Here is a 23,608-nt window from a genome sequence, read left to right on the forward strand (position 1 = left end):
CCAACTGTCATTCGAATACACACACATATATGTGTGGATACATGGACACACATGTACTTTTACAGACACAGATATATATTTATTATTTACGTATTTATTGATTTATCCACACAACAACTCTATGAGTTGGGGACTATTATTATCTTTATATTTCAGATGAGAAAACTCTACAACACTGAGATGTAAAGAAATTTGCCCAAGGTTGCCACACAGTGAGTGGCAGAGTTGAAGTCTGGCCCCAAGCAATTAGGCTCCAGTGTCTGTTCTAATTCACTACCTCTAATCTATTACAGTATGCTATACTACCTGTGCTGGGAGAGAGTGAAGGAAATTAGTAGAAAAAGGTGTAGGAAGAAAAGGAAAAGTAGAAAATTAACTGTACAACAACTGACTCATACACAAAGCTAAAGATCAAGCATAAAGGCGTCAGCAAAGAGAAACACACACACACATCCCAGAGAGGCAAGGGGAAACTGATATAAAGAGAGTTTCATTGTAACATAATCACAGGGAAAGATCCTTTTACAAGAAATGGCATGCATACTTCACAAAGACAGGCCAATATGCAAACCAAGACAGGAAAGGATGTACCTATAAATAGGCAGGACTTGAGAAGCTGGGTCAGCTCAGGAGGAGCTGGGAACTGGAATTCAGGCAGAAAGGCTTTAAATATTGAAGGAATGGCTGTGGTGGTGTGCTATGATGGCAACTGGTCATCTTTAGTGCAGAGAGAAAAGGAGAACTGACATGAACCATTTCAGAAGAGAAAATTAAGTCTCAGATTCAGAAAACCCATTTGTTTCTATTATCTACTGCTGTGTAAAAACTACACCAAAACTTAATGGCTTGAAACTATTTCAGTATATGTCATCATTTTGTAGGTCAGGAAATTGAACACATTCAGGCAGATTGTTTTGCTCTGCAGGGTGCAGACTCACTAGTTTTTCACCTAGAGGCTGCCCTGAGCTTGAGGATCTAGGATGGCTTCACTCCCATGCATGACACCTTGCCACGGGCAGCCGGAAGGATGGGCTCAGCTAGACCCTTCTGTCTCTCTCCCTTTATTCTCAATGCTTTCCATGTGGTTTCTCCAGCAGTGTGATCTGACTTATTTTGTGCCTTGGGGCTTTAGGAGACTGAAGCAGAAGCTGCCGATCTCATAAAAGCAAGATCTAGAACTGCCAAAATTTCTTTCATTGCACTCTATTAGTGGAAACAGCTTTATGCCAGCCCAGATTCAAGGGGAGGGCAAAGAGACGCCATGTCCCCATAGGAAGAGCATCAAATGATTTGTGGCTGTTGTTCATCTGCCACACCATTCAAGCAAAACCAGGCTACTCATATAAAGATGTCTGAGAAACTAGCAAGGGCTCAAGCTTTGGATTCTTTCCAGAAGGAAAACTCATGGGAAGCTAGAGTTTAAGAGCAGAATTGTCTCAGAGACAACTGGTAAAACTGAGGATTGGATAATTGTGAAAAGAAGAAAGAAATGAAATGACAGATTTGTGGTTATAATCACATGCTTTATTTGGAACTAACTAAACATGCTGTACTATGTGGCCCAGAGGTTTTCTTCATGTCATAGAAGACATGTTTACATTGTGCATATTATCTTGACTGCCCACATGGCTTTCTTGTTCTGCCTCTACAACCATATTTTTAAGATTGTAAGTTCTGGTACTTTTCACTTAACTTTATGTTCCTGAAGGTATGTTCAATCTGTAAATGTATCTGGATACATATGAGACTTAATTAAGAGACATACAAATAGGTGGGAATGGATACATGCCTGGTGTAGCAGGACTAACCATTAAGTAATTAAATCAGCAGTAATTCCCCTTCCCAGGCCGAAATGAAATACAGCAAAATTGGTGGTATGGCCAAAACATTAACCGTGTAGTCAAGACGAAATCTGCCATACCATTTGCAAGATGTATAATTGTTTAAGTCATACTTAATATGAAGTTAGTACTACCTATTTTCTAGGGTTGTTAGGATTATTCAAGAAAACATATATTATTTAGATAGCACATAATAGGCATTCAATAAATCATAGTAATTATGAATATTATTACAACTATAATACAAATAGGAAACTAGAATAAAAGATTAAAACTCATGGGTGGAGCCCATGGGTCTGGTTAAATCTTTGTGCCCTAGTACTTAATTTATAAGACAAATAAACAAGATAATATCCATATATAGTGCATATGATTATGTATTGTCATTAAATTTGAAAATACATGTTACATTGTGGTTTTTGACCAAAATTTATTTTTAGAAGTATTGCTTGTTCTCTTGGGGATTTGATTTGACCAGTATTTGATTTGCAAATTTTCTGTTTGCTTATCCATTTTTTATGTACATTAAAATTTAGAAGATATTATTATTATAGAATGAATAGAATGAATTTAAAAGTTAACAGAATAGAATTTTAAAGTAAATTTTTTTATGGCTGTAACAACTGCTTTTGTAACTAAGTGTATTCTTTAGATAACAATTATGTCTTAATAATTCTCAAAATTTAAAAGTAATATACTTAAAAATGCATATAGTACCTCAAAAGAAAGTTCCCAGTAGGTTGGTTGTCTACTAAAATGGAGGAATACTTAACACAGATCTTCACATCTATTTTATAGATTTCCTTTGTCTGACATTTTCTATTTTTTATGGCTCCAGAATCTGGTCACCACATCTGTTTCCTCTTATTTGCCTTCCCCCCAAACCCCAATTAGAATTAATCTCTCCCTCAGACTCCCTTGTTTTTATGGGGAGTATGTTGTGGGGTTTTTTTTCTTTAATAACTAGTTTAGCGTTTCTGTTTGATGCTTTATTTATGAGTTGTTTGTGTTTGTGTCTGACTCCCCTATTTGATTATGAGTTCATGAAAGGCAGAAGACCCTGACCCTGTGTCCCCAAAATACAAACCAAAAAACTTTGTACATAAAAGATACTCAATAAAAGGGATTAAATTTACTAAGGCACACACATAAACCAATCATTCACTTCATTAACTAACCAAACACAGATAACAATATAAAACAATAAATACTAAGTTTTTGTACAAATACAAATATTTTTTATGCTGGGTTATTTAAAATATTTAGCTTTACTAGAGTATTTCTGACAAGTATTCATCCAAAAATACATCATCTAGTGTCTTAAAACAGAATTGCAACTAGTATAACCTCTAGTTTTTAAACTAGTGCTACTCCAAATAGAGTCTGAAGACCAGCATCATCATCAGGATCTGGCCACTTGTTAGAAATGCAAATTACCTCACTCCATCCCAGATCTACTGAATGAGAATCTCTTGAATTCCTGACTCTCTCACTGGAGTCAAGAATCTGTGTTTTAACAAACTCTCCAGGTGATTCTGATGCATGCTAAATTTGAAAGATACTAATCTAGATGCTTATAAAATCTCCAAGCTAGAAGAAAATCTGGGAGTCTTTTAGTCTAGCTAGCCCTTTTGTAATTGGATGAGAAACTGAGGCTAAGGTACTTGTCTAAGTGACAGAACCAAGATCAAAACCAGAACTTTTGATTCCAGGCCAGTGTTCTTACTTTAACACTCCTAAAAAATCATTTTGTCTTAAACTAAAATAAAACAAAATGGCTTTAAATGAATATGAAATGGAATTTGAGTTAATGCTAAGCAGAATTTGGAACCCAAAATATAGTCTTCACTTGTTATCAAGTTAACCAAAAGTTATTAAATTTAAAAAAAAAAAGCAGTGAAATGTTGTAGTATTTGGGGCTTTGTCTGCTGGCAAGGAATCCTTTAGGAATCCTCTAGGATTCGAGGAATCTAGTTTGTGTCCTTTCTATTCATTCCATTGCTAAGCAGTAAGCAGGCGGGCGTTGAATGTACACACGTAACTATACATAGGAGACATTTTCCTCCACATGTGCAACTCTGTTATGATAAAGTCCTTCCTACCAGTGATGGATTTGAGAAGACCAGACATCTATGTCTTATTTTTGACCTTAGAGGGCAAACATTACTTCTTTTACCACAAAGCATTATGTTTGTGGTAGATTTTTCTAGATTCCCTTTATGAGGTTGAGGGAGTATTCTTGTGTTCTTTCTTTGCCAAGAATTTTTATTAGGAATAGATGTAGGATTTTGCAAGTGCTTCTATTGTGTTCACTGAGATAAGTTTGTAATATGATTGTTTTTTCTTAACTTGTAATATAGTCATACATTGATTTATTTTCTGTTCTATATTCTTTAAATATTCCTTAGCTAAACCCCACCGGCTTTAGATAAACCTCTATCCTATATTCTTTATATATACCCCACTGGCTTATTCTTTAGATAAATCCCACTGGCTTATGATATTATTCGTTTAATATGTTTTGGGACTCAATTTGCTAAAATGTGTTTGGAATTTTTGTATAGATATTTTGAGGAATATTGGTCAGTAGATTTTCTTGTTTGTTTTTGTTTTTGTTTCTTAGAATGCCTTAGCCTGGTTTTGGTATCTGTTTAATATTAATAGTAACCTCATAAAAAAAGTTGGGAAGAATTCTGTACTCATTAATATCTGGAACAGTTTGTGTGGAACTGATATTGCTCTTCCGTTAAATATTTGTTAGAACTCACCAAGTAAGCAATCTGAGTCTGGAATTAATCTTTGTAGGAAGTTTTATAACTATACTTTCAATTTCTTTAACATATATAGGAGTATTCAGATTACCTATTTCTTTTTGAGTGAGCTTTGGTAATTAATGTCTTTCAAGGAATTTATTAATTTCCTCCCTACTGACAAAGGAAGCTTTCTCAAGGCATTAAACTAAAGCGACCATAGAACGACCTCATTTGTTTCCCATCTCTCAGAAATAGCTGTTGTTGTTACTTTACGTACAATGTTTTAGAAATTATTATTTCACATTATTTATATATTTTTAATTTGTTTCATATGTGTGGATATCCTTGATTCATCATCTTGGCAAGAAGTAAAAGTCCTCCATCATCCTTTTGATTGGCTTTTGCATGGTACACATTATCCCATGCATAGTAAATCTTTTCCCATGCTTTTACTTTTAACTTATCTGCTCCTTTCTATTTAAATTCAATTTCTTATAGAAAGCATAGACGTGGGCCTGCCTTTAAAAAAGAAAAAATCCAATCTGACTATCTCTGCCTTTTAATCAGTATGTTAAGTCATTTATATTTAATATAATCATCAGTATTTATGGATTTAAATCTACCATCTTGCTATTTGTTTTCTCTTTGACATCTCTACAGTTTTATCCATTTTCTACCTTCTTTTGGATTATTAGTTTTTATTCCATTTTATTCCAACTCTTGACTTATTACCTACTCCTTTTTATTTCATTGTTTAGTGATTGCTTTAAGGTTTACAATTACATCAATAACATCACAGTTCACCTTTAAATAGTATGTTTTAAACTCATGTATTCTCTAACAATCATAAAATTATATGCTTTCATTTCTCCCTTCTGTCCTTTGTCATATATTTCATTCTACTATTTTTGTTATACATTTTATTGTGCAAATGCTTTAAACTTCACAACACACTGAGATTACTGTTATGTTAAAAAGTCATTATTTTTTAAAAATGTTTTAAATTAGTTAAAAATAAGATATTCATCTTTAATCTATTTACTATTTTAGGTGCTTTTCATTTAATAGTTTAAATTTAAAATTCCTTCTAATATCATTTTCCATCTGCTTGAAGAAGTTTCTTTACTATTTCTTGTTGTACTTGCGTTCTGGCAATGAACTCTTTCAGCTTTTTTAGTCTGAAATAAGTTTTATTTTGCTTTGGTATTAGAAATATATTTTCACTGGCTCAAGAATTGCAAGTTGGTCAACCATGTTTTCTTTCAGTGCTTTGAAGCTGCTAATCCACTGTTTTTTGACTTAACAGAAGTCTGCTGTTACTCTCAAATTTGTTCCTTTGTAACATGACTTTTTATCTGACTGCTGTTAGGATTTTCTCTGATTTTATGTAATTTGATTTTGATGTGATTTGGCATGTTCTCTTAATGATTTTTATTGAGTTTCCTGGGTCAGTGGCTTTATATTTTTCATCAAATTTAGAAAATGTTCAGCCACTATTTCTTCAAATATTTTTTGACATCCCCCACTCCACCTACACCTTTCCTCTGGGATTTCAATCACATATATATTAAACTACTAGATATTGTCCTGCTGGACTTGATTCTTTGTGGGGTTTTTTAATTAATATATTTTTCTCTGTGTGCTTAATTGTGGATAGTTCCTATTGCTATGACTTCAAGATCACTAATCTTTTCTTCTAAGATGTCTAGTCTGTTCATAATTCCATATGTGTTTTCATTTCATTTATTATATTTTTTATCTCTAAATTTTCATACAAGATGATTTTATGTATTCTATCTTTTTCCTCATCATTTCCTGTTCTCTCTACCTCTTTAAACATGTGGGTCATATTTGTCAGAGCTGTTTATATATTATGGCTAGTTTCATCATCATTATTATTTCTAGATCAGTTTCTATTAACTAATTTATCTCTTAATTATGGGTCATATTTTTCTGCTCGTTTGCAGAACATTTTTAATTTTAATTTTTATTTCAAATGAGAATTGTGGATTTTATAATAACAGTTTCTTAATTTTGTGTTGCTTAAATTGTGTTGAATTTTATTCTGGCATGTTACTTGGAGTATGTAAGTTATATAAGAGATAAGTTACTTATAATCAGTTGGATTATTTTGAGTTTTCTTTTAAATTTTGTTACAGTGTGTGTGTGTAGTGTAAAACCTAAAATTTCAAGAGCTGTCTTGATATCTTTGAGCCTCACACAGTCCCAAAGTCCTAGCCATGAGTTCCTCTGCTCTTGCCAAACGTGCCCTCCACCCACAGACAAAGGCTGACCACCTGGCTAGTTTCCCTATCCTCTGGAACAGCTGCACCCCACCTGGTTCTCAGCCTAATGTGTTTCACCTCAAAGCCAGCCCACAAAATTATTCAAATAAGCCTATTACAACCTCTTATTACTACAAAACCTGCTTCACATAGCCTAGTTTGGTTTACTCTACTTCTAAGTATATCCTTCATATGGTCCTGCATGGCATATGGTGTCCACTACCAGCCTGTGAGTACACGGGACCAATAAACTGATGCCAATTTCTTCTATCCATTGTCAGGCACCCCCTTCATTTTATACTATTTAGGGTGGGAGAATCCCTTCTTCACCAATGGGGTGAGTAAGAGGTCATTAGAATAATGTCCAAAGTAGCCTTCAGTCTGGGGTCAATGCAGTCCCACTAAGGTGATACCCTTTTGAGAATTTTATCTGATGCACTTTGTGTTATATGATCTTTATACATTCACTGCTAGGAACATGAACAACTCCCAATCTTGTGTGAATTATAAAAATTATTCTGTCTACTCCTTTATGGTGGTTCTTTCTGTAATCCTCAGTTTTCCTCTCAGTAATGTGTAGATTAGTTCTTAGTTATAGACTCAGGGATCCCTCTAAAAATCCCTGGAACTCTTTTTTGTGTGTGTGCAGTTGTTTTCTTTAAGTAATCTCAATAGCAAATTCTAGCCAACTCAACCTCCCCATACTCTGATTTATTTTTTTTCTTTTCAACTTAGTAAGACCACTGGACTCTGTTTGGGTTTCTATACCTGTACTGCAGAATGAAAACTGCTTCTAAGCAATAAACTGGTAAAATCATATAGCTCACCTTGTTTATTTCCCTTCTCTCAGATATCACAGTCTTGTGTTGTATGTTGTTCAATGTCTGAAAACTTTTGTCTCATGTGTCTTTTTTTGTAGTTGTTTAAGGTAATGCATGTGGGTAAAATCTGGTCCCTATTAGTTCATCTTGAACTAATTCAAGTTCACAAGAAGAGAAAGTTTTCATTTAAAATTTTAAACAAATATTTATTTGCTTATAAATCTTTTTAAATATTTATTTTTCAAATAGAAGTAAAAGCTAATTTCCCCTGAAGGAATTCTGAGATTTTTATAGACGTTTAAAGGACTCAGTTTTCAAAGATTTATTTTGAAACTCTAGAAACTGTCAGTTTTCACCAAGATGTGTTTGTTATTCCTTAGCAATGTTTCACATATTTTCTCAATTCTGTCTTGCAGATCTCTTGTCTTCAGATATCACTAGATAAAAAACACTCCTTCTATCTGATCTTTCTAGTTCTATTCTTGACCCCTTTTCCAATATCTTGCCCATCAATGCTAAATAGATTATTCTTTACTACTTTCTTCATCATAATATTATCCTGCTCAAAACTGAAGAATATCTTTCTAATGATTGCATAATTAAATCAAAACTTACAAAAATTTGAGCTACCTTATAATCTATACAACAAAACAAATGCTGTTTAGTAGTAGTATTATAGTCTGCCTATATTTCAAAACCCTACAGAATTTGTTTCTAAGTTATTTCCACTAATAGTGTGGGCCACAGACTCAATGGTATTAAACTAGAATATGTTTAGCTTCCTATTTTTTTAAATTTACTTTAAATTCTTAGTGTTTGAATGCTGCTTTAAGGGATAATTCTCCTCACTTTTTGATCTATCATTTACTGAATATTCACTATTTGCCAAGTGCTGTATTATGTAATATAGGTAATATATAATATATATTACATACATGTTATGTATATTACAGATCACATATAATATAGGGTTATATGTAATACAGTATTAAAACACTTTCTATATAATAGAGTGTTTAATTTTAATACAACTCTGTGTAGTAGATTCTACACCTATCTCCATCTTACAGGTGAGAAAATAGACAAAGAGATACACATATATAAACAGTGAGTGTATCACAGAACTAAGATGTGTCTCTGTTTCCAGAATTAATAATCTTAACCAGGATATGTTAATGAGCGATGTAGAAAATATAAACAATGCAATTTGTATTTATTTATAAAATCTTGAAATAATAAATTATCATTCAAGCAAAAAGTAGTAAGTAGGAAAGGGGTGATATATGTGGTAATCAGTAAAAGCTATAATGACTATTTAGTAGTCATGTAACTTTATTTATTATTGCATTTCTTATACCATATGACTTTTTAAACTAATTTATTTAACTACCATTTGAATAAATACTATTTAAGTACCATTAAAATATAATGCAAAAATAGTTAAAATTAAAGAAAAAATTTTCACAAGTGCAAAAGGAACAAATAAATGCACCATTTCATTCTCAATTCATAACTGGTCAATTAGATAAAAATTTTAAGTATAGGATATAACTGCATAAACTCAATAAGATTTATTTAACAACTATGCATCAGCTAAATTCTGCAGAAGTTACATAGCCTTTTCAAGTATTCTTGAAATATGAAAACAAAATGTGAATACATAATATTGCATAAGTAAAAACTCAATAAATTTTAAAATTTGATGAAGAACAAAAATTAATGTGACAAACGGAAACTAAGAAAATTATATTCAAAAAATATACCCCTTCTTAAAGAAATCTCCATAGAGAAATCGAAAGTCTTGAGCGTGCTTTTATGCAATTAAGTACAAAATAGCAACAAGAAAATAAGAGTTTCAATCTAATAAATTAGGAAAAAAGAATAGCATTTGAGAAATAAGAAAGATACAGATGGAAGGAATTAATAAAGCTAAAAGTTGGAATTCGTATCTTGGTAAAAGGAAATAATGGTAGAATTGGAAAGCACAAGAAGAGCATGAGCAGACACAGCACACAGTGCTGATATAGATGCTTCTGATTATAAACACGTAGAAAATTCCAGATGAAATATTTTTTAATGGCTTAATACAACTCTCAACTTGAAAGACAGACAAGAAAACTTCAGGAACCCTAAACAAAGAAGTAAAGCAATAATAGAGAAAGAAGGTGAAACTGATGTCCTGGCTCATGGCATGTCTAACCAGATATTTCAGTAGGGGATGGGGTTCTAAGTCAAACAAGCAGAATAACGTATGGAAAAGCATCGAAATAGTAAAAAAAAAAACTAACACACTTCTCTCAGAAACTGGTAGTTAAAGCAGATCAATTTTTTAAGGATAAGATTTGAGCAACAAAATTAATAATTTAGAGAACAACTAGGGAATGCACATTCTTTTCAAGATCAAATGGGACATTTTCAAAAGTTGACCAGGCTCTGGGCCACAAAATCATCTCAACAAGTGCCAACATTTCATAACTATTCTACTATAAAATAAAACTAATAATGAAAAGATGGCTTAAAAAACAATTAAACCAAAATCATAATAACAAATATCTAGGCATTTAGAAGAGCACAGTACTAGGTAAGTCATGAGTCAAAGAAGAAATCATAATGGGCAGTGATTATTATTAAATATTGAGTTATGAATTACAATTAAACTCCACATAGCAAAATTTGTGGAATGCAATTAATGCCATTTTTAAAGAAAAATGTATAGTCTTAAAATGCATGTATTACAAAATAAGAAAAACTAAGAATAAATGAGCTAATAATCCACCCAAGAACTAAAAAATAATAGGGTAGAACCCAGGAATAGAACAAAGAGAATAATAAAACTAAGATCAAATATCAATTAGTATAATAAACGAAGATAAAAACAGAGACTAAAATAAACCAGAAAAATTTTTTTTTGAAAAAGCTAATAAAATAGGAAAATCTGCCCGATGTGGTGGCTCATGCGTGTAATCCTAGCATTTTGGGAGTCTAAGCCAGGAGATTGCTTGGGGACAGGGGTTTGAGACCAACCTGAGCAAGAGTGAGACCCTGTCTCTACAAAAAAATAGAAAAATTAGCTAGGTTTGGTGGCACTCCTGTAATACAAACTACCTGGGAGACTGAGGGAGGTGGAGTGCTTGAGCCCAGGAGTGTGAGGTTGCAGTGAGCCACGATGACGCCACTGCATTCTAGCCTGGGCGACAGAGTGAGACCCTGTTTCAAAAAAAAAAAAAGGAAAGAAAAGAAAAGAAAAATCTATAACGAGTTTCATGGGAGGGAGAGAAAGATGGTAGGCAGCCATTACAAGCTAGCTTCAGTACACCACCAGAAAGGTCACGAATAAGCAACATTATACTTGAAAAAATAGGACAATGTAGTAAAAAATTAAAATATTATGACAGAATATTCTGAATAACTTTTTCAATAAAAGTGAAAACTTGGAAAAAATGGACAGTTTCTTAGAAAAATATAACTTACCAGAAGAGACTCCAAAGGAAACTTGACAAAAACCAGATCATTAAAGGTAGTGAGTTAGTAATGTAAAATCCACTCATTACTTAACAAAACAAGGAAAACAAATAAGCTCATCAGCTTTTATAAATGAGTTTTGACAAATTTTAAAGCAGTGATCTTAAAGTCTAGTCCTCAGAACAAAAGCATCAGCATCACCTGGAACTTGTTAGAAATGCAAATTCACTTCCTACCTACTAAATTAGAAACTCTGGGTGTGAGGTCAATGAATATGTATAGTGACACATGCTGAAGTTTGAAAATTACTGTTTGAAGGAAAAGATCAACTCAAAATTCCACAAACTATTTGAGAGGAAAAAAAGAAGAAATTCCTGTTTAGTGATCTTATTTTATGAAACCAAGATAGTCTTCACTCCAGAATCAGATATAAATACTATAAGAAAGGAAAATTATGAGCTGAATTCACATGGGCCATAAATCCTCTAAACAAAATATTTGTAAATGGAACCCACCAATGGTTGTGTGTGTGTCTTCGTTTGAGTGCACCATGACTAATTTGGAAACACCTATATCAAAAGAAGTTTTTATATTGGGAAATATATTACTGTAATTTCCACATTAATGAATTAAAAGAGAAAAATCATATAATCTTTATAGGTACAGAAAATATCTTTAGTAAGTTTCAATGGTCATGACAGAAATAATTATAAACTCTTAGCAAACTAGAAATAGAAAAGTATTAACCTGATTAAAACTATCTGTTAAAAATTTTGATGAAATTATAGATATATTCCTTTTAAATAATAATAAGATAAGGATATCTACTATTGTCACTTCTCAGCATTGTACTGGAGGTCCTAGTCTGTATAGCAAAATAATAAAAAAAAATGGATATGGATTAGAAAGAAAGAAATATAAGCTTATCCTTTTTAGGTTATATGACTGTCAATACAAAAATTGAAAACACTTTATAGACTAATAGGTACAACAGGTTGCTTGCTATAAGATCACTATACAAAAATAGGGTTCCTTTAGAATGATAAATATTCATAGTAGCTTTAAAAATTTTAAGTCACTTAGAAATAAATTTAACAAAATAAGCATGATATACAATCCTAATTATTTAGTGATATAAATCCTAAATAGAGAGTATAGCATATTTGTGAAAAAAGTGACTCTATTTTTTTAAAGCTGTCATTTCTTCCTAAATTAGGGTTGCCAGATTTAGCAAATATAAATATATAAAAGCCAGTTAAATTTTAATTTCAAATAAATGAAGAATAACTTTTTAGTACAAGTCTGTCCCAAATATTACATGAGACACACTTATACTATTGCACAGGTTATATATAGGTGTAGATGTATATGGAGAAATAGACACATATATAGATATAGATATACAGTCATGCATCACTTAACAATGGGGATACATTCTGAGAAATGCATTGTTAGGTGATCTTTTTGTGCAATCGTACAGTGTATGTATATAAACCTAGATGGTATAGCCAGCCTACCATACACCTAGGCTATATGATATAATCTATTGCCTCTAGGCTACAGACCTGCACAACATGGTACTGTACTGAGTATTGTAGGCAATTGTAACACAATGGTAGTATTTGTGTATCTAAACATATATAAACATAGAAAAGGTACAATAAAAATATGGCATTATAATCTTATAGGACCACCATTTTCTGTGCAGTCCATTGTTGACTGAAATGTCGTTATGTGACACATGACTATATACAAAATTTATTATTTATCTGTACTTCAAATTTAACTGGGCATCCTGTATTTTATATATATTGGGCAACTTTATGCCAAATTAATCTATCAATCCAGTATAATCCAATATATAGTCCTAATAAGATTTTTTGTGGAATTTATGATCCTAAAACTCATATGAAAGAGTAAAGCATGTAATATGCAAATATGAAATAGCTTTTTCAAGAACAATGGGTAGGTTTTTGCTTTCAACTTGTATACTTAAAGAGACACTTCTAAGAATTCTAACACAAAAAAAGGGTTAGAATTTCTTAAAGATAAATTCAATTTTTCACCCCAGAACTCAGAAACTTCAGCCCTGATTACACCTGCCTTGGCCTATCGATTCCAGCCAGGTTGCAGCAAGAGGGGAAAGGAGAACCCCCACATCACTGGTCCTTACTTTAATTCATATTTTCTTCTTTTTCATCAAGGACTCAAAGAGAGTGCTTTTGAGTTGAGGCAACAAAATGCAAGAATGAAACTACTGTAATTGAAAATGAGTTGTGGCAATCATTTGACCTCAATAACCACATTCCAGGTGTGATCTGATCCTATCCCTACTCTGTAGATAGATTCAGCATCTCATGAGAAAAGTAGACCAGATAGACAGATGGTGTTGGTAAGATGGTAGGATCCATTTACTGCCCTATCCTGGTAGATAGGTGAAACCCAGTAACAGGAAATTTAGGGAAGGAACATATTAACATAAAAATACAATCATGGGTAGAATTTGTATCAGTTAGGATTCCTTAGGTGCAATAAACAGAAATCAACCCAGCCTAACAAGCACATAGGAATGTGTAGGAGGATTGGAGAACATAGGACACCTTCACAATTTTAGAGTCAATCTTAGAGAAGCCAGGAGCCAAAGTACCTCTGGGGAAAATGGAAACTAATGGACAGTCACAGTCATTAATCCCACAGCTTGGATTAATCAGTGCAAACTGCTTATTCTATTTTTTTTCTACATTTTACATGTTCTTCAAATTCCAAGGAGAGGAAAGCATCTGATTGGTGCTTGGGTCCCAGGGCCATCCCTTGGCTAGGGGAAATGGGGACATCTTGATCGACAGTTCCATGGCTGTATCCAATAGTGAAGGAGTAGCTTTCCCAATGCAAGTTCAGGGCACCATTTCAAAAGAAGGGGAAATGGATTTTTGGCAGGCATAAACAACAGATGTCCACTGCATGACTAAATAACACAGATTTTGGGAAATGTACCAATGTAGAGCAACGTTATGATGGCCAGTTGAACCTTGGTGCAAAGCCCCTCTTTTTTGATAAAAGAAAGGATTCTCTCAAGATGAAACATTCTGGGAAGTGGTTAATAGTAGACTAAGGAAATGAAGTGGGTCTCTATTTGGGGGAGGAAAGGTCTTTTTTCACTCTCTGGGCTGGAGGCATTATGCTGACATGGAGATATTATTCTAGAGCTTTCCCTGCCTGTGGTAGCTGCTGAGCACCTCTGTTTACTGTGCAAGTAGCAATAGCAACATTCATGGAAAAACATAAGCTACTTTCTGGAGCTTCCGGTATCTGTGACAGTGATTATGGGATCCTACCATGTCAAAGAAGGTACCTCTGAGTTAGTGGTGGCTAACTGGTGCATGACAAAAACAAAATGAACTGCCCTCCCCTCCAAAAAACAAAAACAAAAAACAGTCGTTTGCGCTACAGGAGAAAGAGTTTTCTTTGCTCAGGATCAAGAAGGAGTTTCACAAGTGGTGACCAGAAGAGAATCTGTGGCCAGCAGCGTTACCTTCAAGAGAACCAGAAACAACAGCAGCATCGCAAAGGAGCAAGATGAGAATGCTGGAGTGAAAGAAAACACTTCTTCCAGAGCAACGTATGCACCCTATGCATTTAACAAAAATCCATTTAACCATTCTTCATAATAAGGTAACATATAAAAACACTAAGAGGAAAACAGAAATACATATACATACACACACACACATATACGATGTTTTGAATTATGTTTTATTATATATGTAATAAAACAACATGTACATTTCATTTAGGAAATATTTGCTATTAATATTTTCAGATTTTTATTCCCCTTTTAATTTAATGGATTTTTCATGGGCAGAAGCTTGCCACTTTTATGGCATCATATATTATATTTTTCTTCTATACTTTCTTCCATTTCTTTTATGCTTGGAAAATATTTCCCTGCAAAAGACCAATGCTATAGTATCTATAAAACTTTGACATAGACAGTATATGATTATGTATGAACTACTTGGCTTAAGCTATGCTTTATATGTGGTCATTTGCCCTAATCAGGAATGCCCATACAAAGGGTGATCCTCTAGCATTTAATCAGAAAGACCACGATCCAAATACTGTGCACTCTGCAGCTAATTTTTGTCTGATCACCGCCAGAACTTTTTCTAGTCAGGATATGAATAGTAGAAAAGGCTTTTTGTTGGTAAAATGGATACTTACTGGCGAAATTAATAACATCTGAGATATACACTTAGGATAAAAAAATTCAGAGATACTTCCCACCCTTACATGAACAGTATACAAGAATCCAGGAAGCCTTATATCCTGTTCACTTAGGGAGGGCTCCAAGACTGAACCCCTAATGAGATTTTTTGCCTGCTTTCTAATGGTTGTATATGTGGCAGAATTTGGTCTCGGAATTGTTTTCTTTACAACCTGATAAAGAGGTTGTGGGGAAGTAGTAAATCCTCATGCACCTTTAAACTTTGGAGGCTACTATTAATTTAAAAAAAAATAACCTAGGAGTTATACAAGATCAAATTGGCTTAGGCCAGGTCACAAGAACTAGTTAAATATCCACCTATATTTTTTTCTCCTTTACTTCATGGTTTTATCTTTTATATTTATATCTAACTCTTGCCCCACCTGGAGCTTTTATTCTCAGATGGCTATAGGAGTGGAGCCAGTCACACAAATGTGTGAGGCAAACTGGCACAAAACAGGAGGTGGGAAGAACGGTGCCAAATTGCAGAGCACCGGGGGGCCGCCGCCCCTCTGTTCTTGCCAAATGCTGCCATCTGGGAATCTGAGTCCAAGTTGCCGTATCTTTTGATTTACTTTCCTCCTCCCCATTTTTTTAAAACATTTATATTTGATGTAAATTTTTCTGAGTTTTAAAATAGCATACAACTAACAGTAACAGACTTTTTTTTTTATTTCAGCATATTAGTAATAGACATTTGTGGCTTAGTTATAGTACACAAGTGGTCAGTTAGCAATCTTTAGTTGATAGTGTAAGAGGTGAATGTAATATATATTTTTTTCCAAGTAGGCAATTTGTCCCCAAAATTGTTTGTTGAAAAACATAGTCTTTCGTGTTAAGATCTTAACCTTCCTTCATCGAACACTGTACACTTGTATGCTAGCAGCTGTCCTGTTGATGGGTACATTCTTCTACCAATTCCATACTATTTTCATAATAGTAAATTCTGTATAATGATTTTAGCCATAATTATTTTTTATTGTATTTTAGAAAATATGAAAACAAGTATCCTCACCTATTTCAAAACCAGCATTCCTCCACTGCTATTGTTTTCCAACATTTTCTTGCTTATTATTTCCTGCACATTTGGGTAAATTTAAGAATAACCTTGTTCATTTCTAACATCTTTTGATACTTTGATTTGAAATGTTATCTTCTAAATGGTTATTGCTAATATATAAATACGCTTTTGTGTATTTACTTCATATGTCTATATTTGACTTAAGTTTCTTTTAGTTCTAAAATTTTTAAATTTATTCATTTTGGTTTTCTAAATATGTATTTGGGTATCTGGTCATCATTTTCTAGGCTATCAAATATTGTATATAACATGAAGAGTTTTTAGTTATAGAAAGCTTGAAAGTGCTCAACAGTAAATTTTCATGCCTTGAGACTATTTGATGTGATCCCATAATTACTGGATATATGTTTTATGATTCTAGTCACTTTTTTATTGCCAAAAATTATTTTATTTACTTAAGACTTCATTAATATCAACTAACACCTCTGTTCTGTGTGCTTTGGCCAATAAAGACACATAGGACTCTATCTTCAAGGAACTTATATTCTCAAAAGAGAAGACAGATAATAAACCAAAAAATAAATTTTAAAAATATTAGGTAACGACAAATGCTCTGGTGAAATTAAGAGTGTGATATTGTGACACTCTTGAGAGTGACAGACGGAGGGATGTCATGAAATTATGAGTAGTGAGAAAAACTGAGAAAATGTCACTGAGAAAGTGACATTTAAGCTGAGACATCATTGACAAGAAGAAACCACAAAAGATCCAGGGAAAGAGATACCAGGTAGAATGTACGATAGTACAAAGTATAGGAAAAATTTCTTTGTGTACAAAGAAGATTAGCATGTTCCAAGTTACTCATGTGACTAGAATTTTCTAATATATTAGTATATTGTTATCCAGTAATGTTAACTTTCTCCATATCTATGGGTTTCTTTAATTTCTCCTTCTTGATAATTCTTGTCAGTGTTTTACATCATTTTCTGAATAAAATTTGCCCAAGATAGATCTGTTATATTGTGAATTTATTTTTAAATCAAAATTAAATTTTTAGATTATTAATTCTACTTTGATTCTTAAATTTAGGATTTCATTCCACTATTCTTCCTGCCTTTTTAAAATTATTTTCATTCTTTATTTTTAGTAATACAAATTTTTGGATTATAAATTTTCCCTGAGATAAGTTTTGCCCACATCCATAAAAATGCTAATTAATGCCTTGTATTCTTGTTATTCTTGTTTTAAGATTGTCTCAAATTATAACATTCATTTTATCGTTGCCCCAAAATTCAGAGACTTTACTTTGAACTTTACAATGACAGGGGATTTTCTTCCCATTTAACACTTTGTTATTGATATCCAGTTTAATTACATTGTGTCAGAAAATACGAACTGATGAACTTTTGAGAAATTTTTTGAAGTCTAAATACATGAGTTTCGTTTTTTGCTGTCTCTTTTTGGTAATTATTACATGGGCACCTAAATACATTATATTCTTCTCTTGTGGATATAAAGTTTATTGTATATCTATTGATTTAACCTTAAACTATCCTGGGATTTCTCCTTGTCATTGCCTTTTTTTTAGCTACTTACTCTAACAAAGGCTGAGAGATGTATCAGTTGCTTAAACAGTTTTTTTGGTTGTTTCCTCCCCACACCCCCCACAATTACCTTACATTTCCAACAGTTTAGTAGGACTGAGAAAATGAGACAGCCAAAAATGTGAAAGCTTGTAGCTAGAGTATGGAAATGTTTGCAGCCAGACATAAAAACTGTAGCATTTATCAGGATGTTTCTTGTTGCAAATACTACAGGAAAAGCTAAGTCAAACTGACATAAACAATATAGGGGCTGTATGGGCTTACATAATTGAGAAGTACAGAGAAAAGGCAGTCTTTAAATGTTTCAGGGAGGCCTCTCCATTCTCCCAGTTTTGTTGTCCTCCATGTATCATTGTCATCTTCAGGCTGGCTTTCCTCACAGTAGCAATATGAAAGAGCCAGCTCCAAGTGCAGCATTTGCACTTGATGCCACCCAGAGCAAAAGAAGCTCTGTATCCCAAATTTTTTGCATAAGCCCTGGAAGATCACATAGTAGTACTGTCTTAGGTCAAATGTTCACATCTTTACAGTCATCAGCATTGGTACATACTTAACTGGCTTAGTGCATTTTACATGTTCCACTTACAACAATGGGGTAGTGTTTCCCAGAATCTCATGGCCTCCCAGTGGAAATCAGGGACCATGGTGTATCAGTTCTCCAGAGAAACAAATCAATAGAATATACATACACATATAGAAAGAGATTTATCATAAGGGATTAGCTCACACAGTTAGGGAGGCTGAGAAGTCCCACAATCTGCCATCTGAAAGCTGGAGGTCCAGGAAGCCTCCAGTATAAGTTAAATCCGAAAATATCTAGCAAGAGTCAAGATTACCACATCAAAGGTGGTTATTTCCTTACTTTGTCACAATAGCTAATATTGTCTAAAGCATAATAATGACAAAGTTTAAACGTGGATTACTATAACAATGCTGTTTATGAACATTCCATGTTATGCAAAATAAAGTTCATTTTTAGGATTTTCTTCCTGTCGACAGATCTGAATCAACCCTAAAAAATCTCCCCCAAACTGGAATTAATAGTTAGAAGAAAAACTTTCTATATTGAAGATGAGTCCTCCCAATATAATTACTGTGGATTTACTTTGATTTATGAAAGTTATACAACTAGAATCTATAATCTATATTATTGGAAATGTCAAAAAATCAGATTTGAATTTTAAATTTACATTCCTTAAGAAATTATAATATTTCAGCTTAGGAAATAATTTATTAATTTCCACCAAAAGGCAATAGAAGTTAAGAAATTATGGGTATTTGTTTTTGCTGCTTTGTAGCAGACTGAATGAGAAGGTCTAGTGTAACCAGTTCAGAATTTAAAGCCAGATAAAAAATGTATCATAATAGCTAAGATTTTTCCACCTTGGCTAAGTTATTTTACCTTAAACCTCACATCAAATCTATGAATAGAGGTAATAATTTACCCCTGTTTTGTGGCTACATGTAGGAAAACCGAGGTTTAGGGACATTAAACGGCATGCTTGAGTTAGCTCTCATGGCACTTCTGTTTCTAGGACAAGTATCTCTACTGACCCTTTACTGACTGTTGCCCATACTCCTGGCTCAGCCAGGCTCTCTCTGTTCCCGTTGATTCTACCCTGGGCTACCTGCGAACATTGGTAACCTCTCTGGGTTGCAGTTGTCTTGCAGGAACATGGGTTAAAGATATTAATGGACCTGGATCATTATTCTGAAAATATCAAGTATGTTAAGTGCTTAGAAAATAATAGGCAATCACCTATTCTAGTTCTTTCCATATTTCAGAATATCTATCACCTTGAGCAATATAATAAACCATTTTTAAAACTTTATGAACCAGGTACTTGATGCCTACCCCCACGTTGGCACTTCCATACTTTGCTTTATATGTAAGTGAGTAGGAAAGGTCATTTTTAAGAATCTTTTGACAGACATCTCCTGTTTGGTTCTGCCCGTGGGAGGCATTCATATGCAAAAAGGTGGAAGGGAGAAGGTGATTTTTTTTTTTCCCTTGTTTCTAGTTCTAGCATTGAAGTGTTAGGTGACTGCCTGTGGCTGTGAGTTCCTGGGCTTCTGCAGGCTCAGTGATCATATGACACCCTGGCTTCCTATGACAGCAGTTCAAAAACAGTGCTCCAGCAGTCTCCAGGAGCTCCCAGGAGCCTCCTTTTGCCCCTTCAGCCTTAGAAGAGCCAGTGACTTCTCACAGTTACTGATTTCAGGGTATCTTCACTTTTCTTTTTTAGCTCTTCCAGTTTTCTAATACTTTTGCCACCAATTTAGTACATTAAATTTCCTTTTCTTGAAATACTTAAGGTGGTTTCTGTTTTTCAAGCAGGATCTTGATTGACACACTTCTGTGAAAATGTGTCAAGTTTTTAGGTTATAATTATATTAAACTGATATGATATGCATACAATTTCATTAATAAATAAATCCCAAATATGTATAATTATAAAACCTTTTAACATATATTTCCCAAATCCTAACAATTTTTGAGGAAAATGTGACATTATGAAACATAGTTGCTGTCTTTATGAACATAAATTATTTCCTTTGTGTGATAGGGGTGCACTGTTTAAGTGACTATTTTATTAAAATAATAATCTATCTTTAAAAAACTCTGCCATTACAAAATAAAAGAGCATTTACTCTTTTCTTTCAATACTATGCTCAATGAGAGGTCATGTTGTTTAATAAAACAAGCATGGACTTTGGAGATAACAGTTACTATTGTCAACATAAGACATCTAAAAATCAATATATACATCATATATACATACTGCCACCATGGTTATAAAGTGCATGCTTGACTTTATAGTCAAACTACAACATTTGACTCAGTGACAGTTTTATTTCAGGCTACTTTCTGGCTATATATTGTCATAATTCATTTGTACTTCTGGATCTGGAGTAGGAATATTGGGAACTAACTATTCACAGAGAAAGCATCAATGATCACATCAGGTTAAAAAAACACACACACAAGCATACTATTATTTACAAAGGAGTTCTACTAGAAAAGCATATATTCTTTGATTACTGTGTGTAGAACAACATCAAATGGTAGGACAGAAATCAAGCCATGTATCAGCTCTGGAAGCAAAATCTTCAATTGAAATGGAAAAGTTTGCTTTCTAAAACTTCCTCTTGGTTTTATTTTCACTCTTCTGCCAGCTTTAATTACTTGTACATTCCTGAATTTGGTTTGTTCTGTTTTCAGACATATGAGAAAGTTGTGTCCATAGCGATCAGATGAGTGCTGGCATGTGGAAGGAAATCTAACTTAGAGTTGGTACAAGAAATAGGCCCAGAGCAGTGTTCTGAAAATTTTTGGTCTCAGGACCCCTTTACACTGTTAAAAATTATAGAAGATTCCAAAGAACTTTTGTTTACATGTGCTAATATTTATCAAATTAAAAATTGAAACAGAACTGTTTAAAATACTTAAATCATTTAAAAATAATAGATGTATCAAGTATTAACATGCCTAAATGACAGATTTATGAAAAATAACCATTTTCCAAAGCAAGCTAACTGAAAGAGAAGAATGGCATTTTACATTTTTCATTTTTGACATCTCTTTACTGCATGGCTTAATACATACAGCCAAATGCTCATATTTGCTTCCACATTCAATCGATTGCTGCATCATACAACACGTAGCTTCTGGAAAACTCTGCTGTACGTTTGAGACAGTGCAGATGAACAAGGCATCTAGAGTTTTAGTATTATAAAACTGAAGTTCTCCTCTCCGACCTTCTGCAAGGGTCATAAGAACCCCTAGGGGTCACTAGATAACACTTTGGAAACCACTGTCCTAGGCTAGCTACAGCAATGGTTTTCAACATGTATTGCCCTGTAACACACACAATTTTCTCATACACATTTTCATGAATGTCTTCAGATATTATTTTGATGTTTAAGTGAAACTTCAGACAATTTCAGGTGTTAGAAAGATAGTATGGTGAAGACTGGGTGCCTGGAAGACATGTGTGATATTCATTAAAGTATTTTACAAGCTTGTGGGAAATAAACAGTGGATTGTAAACAATGGGCAATTCCTAGCTATCTGCTGGGACTTCTTTATCCTGATTCAATGAAGCAAAATAGAATCCCAGTGAAGTGACAGGAACATTGCTACAGAGATAGTTTTAATCAGTTAGGCTCTCATTTATTTAAGATAATAACTTGAAGGTCTGGGCACTTCATTACTGGAAACCAACTATTTTGAAAACCAATTATTTTCTCACAATGCGGAGAGGTGCTGTCCTATATTATCCAATGATAGAAACTTACCACTATCTTTCAGGTGGCTGGTGGAGGTGTGGGATATAGTATTCCATACATTTAATTCTTCTCTTTATATGCAATTGTTGACAAATAACAAGTTCACTTTTTATTCATATATAAATGTGTATATGCATATATACATTCACATACATGTTTATGTGTATGCACCTATTCATTCATTTAATCATCCATTCAACACATATTTACAGAGAGCCTCTCTAAATGTGTTAGGCTCTATTGCTGGCAGTTGGAATACAAAATAAAACACAAATTACTGCCCTTATGAATCTTATGTTCTAGTGAGGAGAGAAACACAATAAAGATGAATAAATAAAATAAATTATCCATTACAATGTGATAAGCATTAAAGAGAAAATGTAAAGGGGGGAACAAGAAATATTGGGAATGGGCAATGCCATGATTTAAAAATAGGGTGGCATGTAGGGACTGACTGAAAAGATGACATTTGAGCACAAAGGGAGGGAGCACAATGGGGAAGAGTGTTCTAAGCAGAGGAAACACCAACTGCAAAGACCAAGAGGTTGAGAGCTGTGTCCAGTCTTCTAGGAACACAAAGCTGGGTGAGCAGTCTACGAGGTCAGAGAGGTAATGAGGGGAGGATTTTAAAGCCATTATAAGGTCTTTGATTTTTACTTTGTGTGGGGAAGCCATGGGAGAACTTTAAACAGAGGAGTGGTATGATCTCACTTCTTTTCTAATAGATTTACTTTGGCTTCTGTGTTGACAATAGACTCAAAGGAAAGCAAGGACAGAAACAAGATCAGTTCCTGTTCTGTAATACTGTAATCCAAACAAGAGATGATGTTGATTGTGATAGAGGTGGGAAGTAGTCGGATTCTGGATATATTTTGAAGCCAACAGATTCTTGCAACAGATTATTTGCAAAATGGATATAAGAGAAAGAGAGCAATTAAAGATGAGTTTGGACAAGGAAAGATACAGCCATTTACTGAAATGACAAAGACTGTGGGTGTGGCCAAGAGAGGGTTTGATGCCTGAAAGAAAATTTTTGAGAGATCTCTGTTGATTCATTACTGTCTTATGTGCTACTGTAAAGATGGATAGATAGAATATAATTTATAACATTAATTTAAAGAATCTGTTCTAAATTAGCACCTAGAGCAACTGAAGAACTGTGAAAAACTTTCCCTAAATTAAAAGTATTTACGGACCAGGAAACATACCTGTGTTCTGATCCCAGATATACATCGAACAAGAATGTCTTTAAACAAGTCATTTAACC

This window comes from Eulemur rufifrons, chromosome 15 (assembly GCF_041146395.1).
Source record: "Eulemur rufifrons isolate Redbay chromosome 15, OSU_ERuf_1, whole genome shotgun sequence".
Lineage (NCBI taxonomy): Eukaryota > Metazoa > Chordata > Mammalia > Primates > Lemuridae > Eulemur > Eulemur rufifrons.